The sequence below is a fragment of the Piliocolobus tephrosceles genome, chromosome 9 (genome assembly GCF_002776525.5).
Source record: "Piliocolobus tephrosceles isolate RC106 chromosome 9, ASM277652v3, whole genome shotgun sequence".
Classification (NCBI taxonomy): Eukaryota; Metazoa; Chordata; class Mammalia; order Primates; family Cercopithecidae; genus Piliocolobus; species Piliocolobus tephrosceles.
In genome coordinates this window covers 65,046,859-65,058,496 of record NC_045442.1, presented here as the reverse complement: position 1 = coordinate 65,058,496, position 11,638 = coordinate 65,046,859, and the positions used below count along the sequence as shown (strand labels likewise).

The 11,638-nt window shown below is 43.5% G+C and overlaps 1 protein-coding gene across 2 annotated transcripts in view; it reads right to left on the bottom strand.

Annotated features, from left to right (window-relative positions):
- Positions 1-11,638, bottom strand: part of STOX1 (storkhead box 1) — a 69,221-nt gene that overhangs the window by 19,676 nt on the left and 37,907 nt on the right. The gene's annotated exons all lie outside the window — the stretch shown is intronic.

Sequence of the window (11,638 nt, the reverse complement as noted above, 5' to 3'; positions counted from 1 at the left end):
TTTTTTTTTTTTTTTTTTTTTTTTTTTTTTGAGACTGAGTCTTGCTCTGTGGCCCAGGCTGGAGTGCAGTGGCCAGATCTCAGTTCACTGCAAGCTCCGCCTCCCGGGTTAATGCCATTCTCCTGCCTCAGCCTCCGGAGTAGCTGGGACTACAGGCGCCCGCCACCTCGCCTGGCTAGTGTTTTGTATTTTTAGTAGAGACGGGGTTTCACCGTGTTAGCCAGGATGGTCTGGATCTCCTGACCTTGTGATCCGCCCGTCTCAGCCTCCCAAAGTGCTGGGATTACAGGCTTGAGCCAGCGCGCCCGTCTTAAAATTATAAATTTATAAATAATTTTTATAGAAGTTACAGGCAAAATTATAAATTTATACATAATTTATAAATTTATTTATTATAAATTATAAATATATGGAGGTTATATATTGGTTTTGGCTTAAAAGGGAAGGATATCTTGAAGCGGCTTACAGATCGTAGGTACATTTAAAGATTTTCTAGTTTAATTGGTTAAGGAAGAGAAGCTTTGTTTAAAAATTTGGGGTCAATAAAGAAAAATGTTAACTGGCTCAGGGGTATGACTCCCTCCAAGTCCATTAGGAAGAATTTTAGAACAAAGAACGCAGGTCAGAGTTTAGTACTTAATTTTTTCTTATCTGAGGTTTATGTGCCAGTGAAATTGTTGGGTGAGGGTCTTCAGTGGAGGGGTCCAAGTTTCTGAAAGACAACTCACACATATGTTAAGATGTTATCTTTAGTTTTTATAGGGAAACCAAACACCTCTGGATTCTAACTTTTTTGGCTATTGTTTTAGGCTATTGCTTTTTAGTAAGTTACTTACTTTTTAGTACTAGGTAGCAAAAGAAAAAAGACAAGATGGTACCTTTTCCATGGTGGATTTAAGAAAAAAAAAAGGGGGGGGTCTAGCTAGCTATCTGGAATTTTTCTTAAACTCAGGATTAAAAAAAAAAAAGGCCGGGCGCGGTGGCTGTAATCTCAGGACTTTGGGAGGCCAAGGCGGGCAGATCACCAGGTGAGGAGATCCAGAGCATCCTGGCTAAAAGGTGAAACCCGCCGGGCGCGGTGGCTCAAGCCTGTAATCCCAGCACTTTGGGAGGCCGAGACGGGCAGATCACGAGGTCAGGAGATCGAGACCATCCTGGCTAACACGGTGAAACCCCATCTCTACTACAAAATACAAAAAACTAGCTGGGCAAGGTGGCGGGCGCCTGTAGTCCCAGCTACTCCGGAGGCTGAGGCAGGAGAATGGCGTAAACCCAGGAGGCAGGGCTTGCAGTGAGCTGAGATCTGGCCACTGCACTCCAGCCTGGGCGGCAGAGCAAGACTCCGTCTCAAAAAAAAAAAAAAAAAAAAAAAAAAGGTGAAACCCCGTCTCTACTAAAAATACAAAAAAATTAGCCGGACATGGTGGCGGGCGCCTGTAGTCCCAGCGACTCGGGAGGCTGAGGCAGGAGAATGGCGTGAATCCGGGAGGCGGAGCTTGCAGTGAGCCGAGATCGTGCCACTGCACTCCAGCCTGGGCGACAGAGCGAGACTCCGTCTCAAAACAAACAAAAAATGCTCTTGTTTGGGCACAGGCCCCTAAAAAGAGGGTCCTTGCTCCGTCTCAGAAGTAAAAGCATCCTTATCAAATCTGAATGTGGCGGGGCACAGTGGCTTATGCCTGCAACCCCAACATTTTGGCAGGCGAGGCTGCAGGATTGCTTGAGCCTAGGAGTTCAAGGCTGCAGTGATCTATGATGATAGCACTGCACTGAAGCCTGGGACAGAGCAAAACCCTGTCTCTAAAAAAGAAAAAAAAAAAGTGTTTATTTTGGTATCTGAGCACTCCAGTAAAACCGCAGGGACAAAATTAAAGTTTTAATAAAAACTGTACTGTTAAGGGGGAAAAAATTAACAATTACGCTTATTTTACATTAATCTTATGCTTTTAAAAGATCAAAACCAATTACAAGAGGGTCTGCTCTTGGAATTTAAATTCTAACATTTTAAATCGGGATGCTTGAATCTGATTTTAAGGCCCATGAGAGACTGTGCTACTAATCTGCAAGACAGAGGAAAGATTTTCTTTCAAAATTCAAAAAGCAGTCACATCCTAACATTTTTGTGTCATAATAAAACATGAATTTGTCATAGAATTAAATTCTAGAAAAAAATGAATGCAAGACTGGGCGCGGTGGCTCACAGCTGTAATCCCAACACTTTGGGAGGTCAGGAGTTTGAGACCAGCCTGGCCAACATGGTGAAACCTCGTCTCCACTAAAAATTACAAAAATTAGCTAGGCATGGTGGTGGGTGCCTGTGATCCCAGCTACACTGGAGGCTGAGGCAGGAGAATCACTTGAACCTGGGAGGTAGAGGTTGCAGTGAGCCGAGACTGTGCCATTGCACTCCAGCCTGGGTGACAAAAGCGAAACTCCATCTCAAAAAAAAAAAAACAAAAAAAAAACTAATCCTAGTATTATTTATTTTATATTTAGAAGACGAGTTTTTCTCTACTATAAGAACATTTAGTCCCTATACAAGTGTGTTTATGGACTCAGAGCTAGGCAGTCTGCCAGAAATTCAGGCATTATTGACCTTCAAGTGGTTTAACGGAGCCGCTGTAACTCAACTAATTACCCAGCCACATGAAATCTGAGACCATCTTTTTGGGTGCCTGTATTGAATCACACTGTGGGAAAGGTATCTTCTATGCACATTAGGGATGACAACAGAGCACAAATAAAACAGCCTGCAGGTACACTCAAGTTTAATTTTAAAAAAGGATGTTTTGTTCAAAGTAATCCAAGAAGCTTCTGTGATTTTAAACTGCTCTTTTATCTAGTATGGAATTTCCACCAAATGTTTTTTAACATTAAAATTAATCCTGAACTTTGAAAAATTGAAGCATTTTGTAACAACATGCCCCTCATTAAAGATAAGATGCTGTGCAAATCTCTGATGGCTTTAAACAATTAGATCTATTGTGTTACAACTTCAAATAGGTTCAGAAAATCAAATGAAATGGAAACAAAAAGAAGAAAGGTTTCAGGCCAGTAAACCAAGCTCTCCATGTCTCCCTTTTATTTTAGTAAAGTAAAAGAATGCAAACACTTTCCTCCACATTTAGAAACAAAAGAGTACCAAGACAGAAGCTGGCTGCAGATAATCGGGTTATCTGCCATGGAAGCTGGAATTCTTTCTCAAGCATGGTGATGTTTATTTTTGACTCCTAGACAAATGGCTCCCTTCTGGGAAATACCGTCTGCTGGAAAGCTAAAGGCTTCCCTTGGGAGGATGAGCTGTTCAACAGCAGGAGTCCTTAGTAACTATGTCGTCTTTACTTATCACACTTCAACCTGTCAGAATTTAGTCAGTGGCCTCCTTTTCAAGTGATATATTCACTAATATTGACTATCAGTTGAGTCTCAGAAAACCTGGAACAGACCCCATAATTTGGTTGTCAGATTGTCAGATAGCACACTGATACACCAAGAAGACAGGTGGCCCCACCCGGGGGTGCCCTTTGAGCTTCTAGCTCGCTTCCCCCATGGCCACCAACCTCACTGCGGATAGAGATACAAGGAGCCTCAGTCAGGAATGACCGACTCAAATCAGCTGAATGACTCAAACCAGCTGGCTTTTGAACAATACTAAAACAAATCCACATTTGGCCCAAAACCCTTAGGCTCTGAGGTACCCTTTCCTACCCTCTTTCCCTTCAAGGCTTCCACCCTGGATATGTTCATGACTTTATTCAGTCGTGTTAGTTTTCAATGGCTGTCAAAATCAATTACAGCAAACTTAGTGGCTTAAAACAACACAAATTTATTATGTCACAGTCTAAGGTCAGCAGTTCTGGGTGTCAGAGCCAAAACCAAAGCGCTGGCCAGCCTAGGCTTTATCAGGGGACTGGGGATAGAATGTTTTCACTCTCATTTAGGTTTTTGGCAGAATTCAGTTCCTTATGGTTATAGGACTGAGGACAGCAGTCACTATTTCCTCCATGACTGTCAGATGGGAGCCTCTCTCAGTCATCTCTATTTCCTATCATGTTGCCCCCTTCATCTTCAAACACAGAATTAAACCTGCCCACACTTTCTCTTATGTGCACTTCCATTGCGCTGCTTCTGTTCCTTGCCAGAGAAAATTTATCTTAAAAGTGCTTTTAAGAGTACTCGTGTGGGCCGGGCGCGGTGGCTCAAGCTTGTAATCCCAGCACTTTGGGAGGCCGAGACGGGCGGATCATGAGGTCAGGAGATCAAGACCATCCTGGCTAACACAGTGAAACCCCATCTCTACTAAAAAATACAAAAAACTAGCCAGGCGTGGTGGCAGGCGCCTGTAGTCCCAGCTACTTGGGACGCTGAGCCAGGAGAATGGCGAAAACCCAGGAGGCGGAGCTTGCAGTGATCCGAGATCGGACTGCTGCACTCCAGCCTGGGCGACAAAGCGAAACTCCATCCCCCCCACCAAAAAAAAAAAGAGTACCTGTGATTAGACAGGGTCCACCCAGATAATCTAGAATAATCTCCCTAATTTAATGTCCATAACCTAATTACACCTGAAAAGTCTCTTTCACCACATAAGGTAACATATTCACAGGTTCCAGGTATTAGGATGTGGGCATCTTTGGTGAACCATTCTACCTACCACGCCAGTTACAAGGGTTGGGGGCAAGGTATAGCTATACAAATAGCAAGACAGGCACAGGTTGTAAACTGCTGTACTACCTATATGTCCCTAAAAATGGTCATGCAGGAGAACATCGTTTTTTTGACCTCCACGAAACCTGGAATAGATTATGGTGCCTCTTCCCAAGATTCTGGAGGCCACAAAGGCAGTGACAGTGATTAACAGGTCTAGTCATGGGGATTAACAGAAAATACCACTGTACAAAACAGGGGTAAAAAGTCCAGCATTTAATAAGTTTAGGAAGTTAGGAGAGAAAGAAAAAAATAAATGAAAATTTAAAAGTCCAGTACAAAGGTGATTGTTTGAATAAAAAATTAAAGTTTCCCTAGTTTTTTTTTAAAGCTGTCCTTTCTATTTTCATGGTCCTCACATTACAAACAAGTCCTATACTGAGGGCCAAGCAATCTGATCAGGGTATTGGGGTTTTAATCTGGATTCTGCTATGTGGCCCTGAGTAAGTCGCCTCTCTTCTCTGGGTCTCAGTTCCCTTGCCCATACACGGGGGACTGAAATAAATCAGCCGTTGGCAAAAAGGGTTCTATGGAACATTCATTCCATGAAATGCTCTCTACAAGAAAAAGGGTCCCCATGCCAAATGTTTGAGAAATGTTGCTTGGAGCCACAGTGGTACTGTGAAAGGCTCTGAAAACTTCTATAACAAACAACTACCTAGTTTATTTAACCCAATGTTCTCTGATCATATTTGATAACAAACTCCTTTTTCCTAAGTACTGTACTACTTTTCAGCTAAGTACTGTACCTTCAGTTGTTACTTCCCTCCATTGAGATTGGCCTCTCCCTGAATAGTCGGTACCTCCCCACATCCCATCCCTTTGTCCCTGTCTCCTCCACCCACAGCACTCTTCCCCATACCTCGGTGTTTCAAAATCCTCCCTGTCATTTCAGACTAACTCAAATGGTGAGTGACTCTATCATGAATAGTTTTCTGATCCCATCAGCTGGAAATATATTCTTCTTCATATGTACTGTTTAATAAACATTTAATGAGTGGCTACCATTGTTTAGCATCAGGCACTGAGAGTACATTGATATTATAACAGCACAGTCCCTCAATCATTCCTTATCCAGCATATATTTATTATCTACTATATATCAGTTACAAAAGTTACAAGAGCAAACAGGATACAGTCCTTGCACTCAATGGGCTTTGACTGTCAAGGAAGAGCAGCTGTTGGTTAAGGCAATCTTAACCTAACATGAGACTGTAATTGGTAGGACGAGGACTCAGTATTCCTGGGTCCCAAGCCTGAATGCTATTCCCAGAAGTCTGTGGCTGCCTGGGCCAGGACCATCATGAGGAAGAAGAGCCAGACTGTTCCTCGTGGGGCCTTGAGCCACGAAGGCAGCACGGGATAAATAAAGAACAGTGGAATTGGTCAGGTAGACCTGGGCTCACATTCTCTACCTCCGCTTACTGTCAGTGTACCCTCTTTGAGTATTAATTAGTGACCTCAACTCTTTAAGATGAATAACAGTATCTGGCTACAAGGTTACTGTGGGAAAACAACCTGAAAATACCTGGAATAGATTTGACACGTGTCAGTTCTTCTACTGATATCAGCACTTTTTTTCTTCCCAAATTAACGATATTAACTTGATCAGACCCTGTTCCATGTCATTACCAGTACTTCAAGTTTCTCCTGTAGGGCACCAGTTAGGCTCATGGATGGATTTCTTAGCCAATTCTGACTTTTCTTTTTTTGAGATGGAGTTTCGCTCTTGTTGCCCAGGCTGGAGTGCAAGCTGCCTCCTGGGTTCAGGAGATTCTCCTGCCTCAGCCTCCTGAGTAGCTGGGATTATGCTAGAACAGGCTCCAAGACTGGCCATAAACAAGATCTCTGCAGCACTGTGACATGCTCATGATAGCTATAATGCTCACATTGGAGGTTGCTGGTTTACCAGAATAAGGGCAAGGAACACCTGGCCCACCCAGGGCAGAAAACCGCTCAAGGCATTCCTAAACCACAAACAATGGCATGAGCAATTAAGGACATGTTCCTGCTGCAGATAACTAGCCAGAGCCTGTCCCTTTGTTCTCCTGAAGAATACTTTTAGTTAATCTATAAACTGCAGAAATGATGTTTATCTCGGGCTTACTGTCAATAACTAGGTGGGTCAAACTCTGTTTGAGGCTCTTGGCTCTGAAGGCTGTTAGCCCCGCCCCCCCATCCCACTTTGCACTCCATTTCTGTGTCTGTGTCTTTATTCCTCTAGCACCACTGGGTTGGGGTCTCCACCACCGAGCTGGTCTGGGCAAGCAGCACCCAAATGCGGGACTCGAACCCCAGTTGAAGGGTCACGGAAGGGATGGTTGGAGAACATGGAACTACGCTGGAGGACACCCGAGTACTCTTAAGCAATCCCCGTGGTGAATAAAAAGGGGAGCTTGGTAGCATCAGGGTAACAATTGGACAAGTGTTGAGCAGGCATGAGGCTTCTTTGAGTCTGCTTCAGCAGCTCCTCAGAAAAGGAGTGAAGGTTAGCACTAGCCACTTTATGCAGTTTTTTAGTGCGGTAGAGAAATACTGCCCTGGTTTCCTAACTGAGGAACCATGGATGTAGAGATCTGGGGGAAGGTAGGCGGCATGCTCAAAAAGGCATATAAGGATAGTGCTGAGTATATTCCTATAACTGTCCGGTCAGTGTGGGCTCTGATTCGCTCCACCTTGGAACCTTTTCACACTGACAATGAGGAGGAAGGAGACGAAGAAGGGGGGGAGTGTGATAACGTTGCCAAAGAGATAAAAGAACAGATCTGTCAACCACTTAAAGAGACCCAAGAAGGGGAAGCTTGTCCCTGCCCCTTGGCAACCCCTCAATACCCTGAAGATAGAGAATGGCCTGACCCTCCAGATCTTTCTTTTCCGGAGGACACTGGGCAAAAAGTAGTCGCCGCAGTGACTGTTCTAGCAGCTCCCCAAGCAACCATCCTCAGTTCTATTCAGACAGGAATTCAGCAAGCTAGAAGACAGGATGATTTAGAGGCTTGGCAGTTAGTTCCCTGTTAGGATACATCCCCCAGATCAACAGGGGAATGTTATGGCTACATTTGAGCCTTTTCCTTTTAAATTACTCAAAGAGTTTAAACAGGCTATCAATCAGTATGAACCAGGTCTATGCCTGAAGTGTAAAAAAAGCAAGCATTGGGCTGGGCGCCGTGACTCACGCCTGTAAGCCCAGCACTTTGGGAGGCCGAGGTGGGCGGATCATGAGGTCAGGAGATCAAAGCCATCCTGGCTAACATGGTGAAACCCATCTGTACTAAAAATACAAAAAAATTAGCCGGGCGTGGTGTAGGGCACCTGTAGTCCCAGCTACTCGGGAGGCTGAGGCAGGAGAATGGCGGGAACCCGGGACACGGAGCTTGCAGTGAGCCAAGATCCCGCCACTGCACTCCAGTCTGGGTGACAGAGCAAGACTCCACAAAAAAAAAAAAAAAAAAAAAAAGGAAAAGTATCATTCTAAATTTGATAAAGAGGGAAACCTGATTTGGGGAAACGCCATGAGGGGCTGTCCTGGGACCGGTTCCAAACCGGGGCATTCCTGGCTCAGGCCACTCCCTCACCCCTATACAATGCTTGTCCCCTGCCATAGCCGGTAATGCGGCAGTAGACAGTGTAGCACCAGGGCTGTGAGTCTCCTGCCTGGAGAGCCGCCACAGAAAGTACCAACTGGAGTCTGCGGACCCCTGCCAGCAGGAATGATAGGACTACTTCTGGGAAGATCTAGTTTAAATTTAAAAGGAGTGCAGGTTCATACAGGAGTAATTGACTTGGATTTTTTTTTTTTTTTTTTTTTTTGAGACGGAGTCTCGCTCTGTTGCCCAAACTGGAGTGCAGTGGCCGGATCTCAGCTCACTGCAAGCTCCGCCTTTCGGGTTCATGCCATTCTCCTGCCTCAGCCTCCCGAGTAGCTGGGACTACAGGTGCCCGCCACCTCGCCCAGCTAGTTTTTTTGTATTTTTTAGTGGAGACGGGGTTTCACCGGGTTAGCCAGGATGGTCTTGATCTCCTGACCTCGTGATCCGCCCGTCTCGGCTTCCCAAAGTGCTGGGATTACAGGCTTGAGCAACCGCACCCGGCCTCTGACTTGGATTTTAATGGGGAAATTCAGATCATTATATCTACCTCCGTTCCTTGGAAGGCAGAACCAGGACAGCATATAGCACAGCTTCTGATTTTACTGTATGTGGGGCTAGGAAAAAGTGAAACTAAAAGAACAAGGGGATTTTGCAGTACAAATAAACAAAGGAAAGCTGCCCACTGGGTAAATCAAATTACTGATAAACATCCTACCTGTGAAATAACTATTCAGGGAAAGAAATGTAAAGGTTTGGTAGATACAGGAGCGGATATTTCATCATTTCTCTACAGCACTGGCCGTCCGCATGGCTAATTCAACCCACTCAATTTAACATAGTTGGAGTTGGTAAAGCCCCTGAAGTATATCAAAGTAGTTATATTTTGCATTGTGAAGGGCCCAATGGACAACCTGGGACTATTCAACCAATTATAACTTCTGAACCTATAAATTTATGGGGGAGACATTTATTACAACAATGGGGAACACAAGTATTAATTCCTGAGCAATTATACAGCCCTCCAAGTCAATATATGATGTATGAAATGGGTCCCTGCTATGGGACTAGGAAAAAATTTACAAGGTTTGAAGGAACCGCTTCAAGCAGAAAGAAAAAGTTTTCACCAAGGCTTAGGATGCCATTTTTGATGGCAGCCATTGTTAAGCCTCCAGAACCTATCCCATTAAAATGGCTGACAGACAAGCCAATATGGACAGAATAGTGGCCGCTGAGTAAAGAGAAACTGGAGGCTTTAAATGAATTAATCAAAGAACAGCTTCAAAAGGGACAACGCTCTCCCCTTGGAATTCCCCAGTTTTCGTAATTAAGAAAAAATCAGATAAATGGAGAATGTTAACTGACTTAAGGACCATTAACTCAGTTATACAACCTATGAAGCTTAATAGCCAGGACTGCCTTCTCCTGCTATAATTCCAAAAAATTGGCCTTTTTTTGTTTTGAGACGGAGTCTCACTCTGTCACCCAGGCTGGAGTGCAGTGGCACAATCTCGGCTCAATACAAGCTCCGCCTGCCAGGTTCATGACGTTCTCCTGCCTCAGCCTCCCAAGTAGCTGGGACTACAAGCGCCTGCTGCCACGACCAGCTAATATTTTGTGTTTTTAGTAGAGATGGGGTTTCAACGTGTTAGCCAGGATGGTCTCGATCTCCTGACCTTGTGATCTGCCCACCTCGGCCTCCCAAAGTGCTGGGAATACAGGCGTGAGCCACTGCGCCCGGCCAAAAACTGGCCTTTAATAGTCATAGATTTAAGACTGTTTGCATTTACGATTCCTGTGGTAAACAACCTGCAGCCTACTAAGCATTTTCATTGGAAAGTGTTGCCACAAGGCATGTTAAACAGTCCAACAATTTGCCAGATGTGTGTAGGGCAAGCAATTGAACCTACTCATAAAAGATTTTCGCAGTGTTACATTATTCATTATATGGATGATATTCTTTGTGCTGCCCCCACTCGGGAAATATTACTCCTATGTTATGATCACTTGCAAAATTTGGTTTCTTGTGCCAGTTTAATTATAGCTCCTGGCAAAATTCAGACTACTCCTCCTTACTCCTACTTAAGGACCTTAGTAAATGACACTACAATAGTGCCACAAAAAGTAACCATATATAAGGATCAATTAAAAACACTGAATGACTTTCAAAAATTACTAGGGGACATTAATTGGATACGGCCTGCTTTAGGCATTTCTACTTATGCCATGAGTAATCTGTTTTCTATCCTTAGAGGAGATCCCAGTCTCACAAGTCCTCAGCAATTAACAAAAGAAGCTGAGGCAGAGCTGCAGCTAATCAAAAAGCAAGTCCACAAGGCCCAAATAAATAGAAGAGATCCAGAGAAGAAGCTAGATTTGCTAATTTTTCCAACTCATCATTCACCTACTGGGGTTATTGTCCAAGAGCAAGATCTTGTAGAGTGGGTTTTCCTTCCACGTACTGATTCACGGACTTCAACTTCTTATTTGGATCAAATCACTACTATGATAGGAAATGGAAGAACTCAGATTGTTAAATTACATGGATATGATCCTGGAAAAACTATTGTCCCTCTCATGAAGGCAGAAATACAGCACGCTTTTATAAATAGTCTTACTTGGCAAACCCATTTAGCTGACTTTGTGGGTATTCTAGATAACCATGTTTGTAACACAAAACTGCTTCAATTTTTGAAATTAACTAATTGGATTCTCCCTAAAAATAACTAAATTCAAACCAATTAAAGGTGCTGAGAATGTCTTCACAGATAGGTCTAGTAATAGTAAAGCCTCTTATTCTGGATCAAAAGGTAAAGTTTTTCAGACGCCCTATACTTCAGCTCAAAAAGTAGAACTTGTAGCTGTAATTGAGGTATTGACTGCTTTTAATATGCCTATTACTTCAGCTCAAAAAGCAGAGCTTATCGCTGTAATTGAGGTATTGACTGCTTTTAATATGCCTATTAAAGTGATTTCTGATTTTTCATATGTGGTTCATTCTATACAGTTAGTTGAAAATGCTCAGCTACGATTCCACACAGATGAGCAACTGGTGACTTTATTTACCCAACTGCAAACAGCAGTTAGGAGTAAAATGCACTCTTTTTACATCACTCACATTACAGCTCATACACCACTTCCAGAACCTTTGACTGCAGGAAATCAAATGGCTGATGGCCTAGTTGCTACTGCAATATCTAATGCTAGACACTTTCACAATTTAACCAAAGTTAATGCCTCTGGTGTCAAACGAAGATATAGCATTACCTGGAAAGAAGCTAAAGCTATTATCCAGTGATGCCCAACTTGCCAAATGGTGCATTCCTCATCTTTTTTTTTTTTTTTTT